We start from the raw sequence: 2,327 nt of genomic DNA on the forward strand, positions 1-2,327 counted from the left end.
ACCAATTTAGTTACCATAAGCTGTTAAATATGTCCGTTAACTACACGTAAGTATCCAATTAACTAGATTGACAAAAGAAGGATCAATTCAAGATTATAATAACTTCAAACTGATTATAACTGATTATCAAAATAAAAAAGTGAATACTCAAATTGCAGCAGTGGCCAAGTCTCATACCACTAAATGGGATTAACAACATAGATCAAATGGCATAACAATTATGTTAAAACCATAGAAAGAAAAATTCACTTATGATCATCTAGATCTCCTCTAGCAAGAACAAAATTTAAAGAAAGAATATGTATATACTCGGCAATTAAATATGTCTGATCAAGCATTCATAAACACACATGGCAATGAAGAAAGAGCTATAAACCTAAACTCAAGTCTTGACATCTACATAAATATGCTGCAACACTTCAACATTTTAATTGACTAACATACATAGTTTGCGTAACAAAAATGATCTGCAAGTATTTTATGTGCTGAAATGGGAAACCCACCTTTAGTGATAGGTAAGGAAACAAAAATTAAAGTATAAACAAGTATTGGATAATAAGTTAACCTGAGACAATGCCATAGTGCATCATAATGAAGACCAACAATTCTCTGCTTCCTCTTTCTATTGCGATCTCCACCGCGTTTAACCACTGGTAATTGCTTAATGCCCTTGGCTTCTATTAACTCCTTGGCCATAGCCAAACTGGTATTGGGATAACAGGTTAGAAGTCCACGCTCTCGTCCACGATAGGTCATGCCCCGAGTACAAATAGAGGAAACTAAGCATGTATTTGCCTGTCAAATATTTAATTTGAAATATTATTTGAGACAAGACTAACCAGCAGGTATTGTAAACAGTATAACTGAGATTTTTCAAGAATAAATTAGATAGCTGTCAGACATGGCCTGAGAAACCTGAAAAGAGCAATAATGACATTAATGAAGGCATAAAGTTGATGGAAAAAAAAGGATCACATGTCAGCATTCTGCTGGAGAGTTAACAAGAGAAGGATTATTTTTATTGATTAAAAGCTTTTATCAACCTTAAGATTTTTGAGATAAAGTTCCTCGTCAATTGCTTCATGATCAGTAGCATCACCAACAATAGAGAGTTCTAAACCATCAGCAGCATTTGCCTGTCTCCAGTTAACTTCATTTTCATCAGCAGGTGAAACTGGAGAATATCCTTTAGGTGAGTTTTTTGTATCAGATTTGTTGTCAATTTCCTTCTTCTGGTTTATCACAGAAGGAGCCCATATTGCTAATCCAACAACCCCCTAGGTACAAAGTTTACAGTAACACAGTACGACAACTGTAATCAATAAGAATTACAATAAGATAAAGCACTCCCTTTATAATAAAAATATTATGTAAAATCAATAAAATATTATGCCATAGAGAAACAATTTTCTTCTGCCTTGCTTTAACATAAGATACAGGGAAACAACCAATAAGAAAATGAGCATGTAAGAATATACCAAACATCTTCTCTTGTTCAGTCGAGGTAAAAGAATGCAATTTGCAAATTCTTCATTTCGTTAAACATAAGAATAAGAGAGCAGCAGAAAACTGCACATGTAACTAACTTGCAAGACATAAAATAAACATTAAAAAAAGGAGTTACTATTGATAGAGCCAACTAACATCTTCAGTTAACACTTCATTATTTTTCATTGTATTGAGCCAAAAAGCAGGTACTCCTTTTTCTACAAAACCAAATCAAAATGTTATCAGTGAATGAATTGAAATGCTATTTAAAGAAAAGGTGTGATCTTGTAATTAGTAGCTTCATCTTCTTCAGCACCTGCAGTTTTCTCCTCTGTTATTTCTTCAACTTCAGTGACACCATTAACTATCTCAAAGCGCTGCATCCATTAAGAAATGGTTGAGGGATACAGATTCTTTTTCCTTTTTTTGGTAAAAGGATTACATAAAATAGAATGTAACCACATAAAACGGCTGCGCAGATCACAGTGTATTAAGACCTGCAGGTTCCTATCACAATGTGAAACAAATGAACATTCTTGCTCTTGGTCCAATCATAAGACTGGCTGTATTTTCCTTTTGTCAATTGGGGTTTTGGCTTGTTTGCTTTTATTTGATCCAAATACCCGAATGGGGGTATATGTTCAGTTTACAGTTTTTTATTTTAATTCATTCAGGGGAAACAAGCTATCAGTTGAAGTATATCATGCAAAAATAAACTGAAATCATGAAGCAATGTAATTAGAGATAAATATAATAGGGGGTGTTTGAGCAAGACAACAACAAATTGTAAGCCCGGTCATATGAAAACTGTAACATACACAAGTAGTGCATAGAAAATA

General features: G+C 33.5%; 1 pseudogene; it reads right to left on the bottom strand.

The window, feature by feature from the left end:
• Positions 1-1,938: 1,938 nt before the first annotated feature.
• LOC130978484 (small nucleolar RNA snoR2/U65) lies at positions 1,939-2,049 on the bottom strand (annotated as a pseudogene).
• Positions 2,050-2,327: the final 278 nt, after the last annotated feature.

Source organism: Arachis stenosperma, chromosome 4, assembly GCF_014773155.1.
Source record: "Arachis stenosperma cultivar V10309 chromosome 4, arast.V10309.gnm1.PFL2, whole genome shotgun sequence".
NCBI classification, from domain to species: Eukaryota; Viridiplantae; Streptophyta; class Magnoliopsida; order Fabales; family Fabaceae; genus Arachis; species Arachis stenosperma.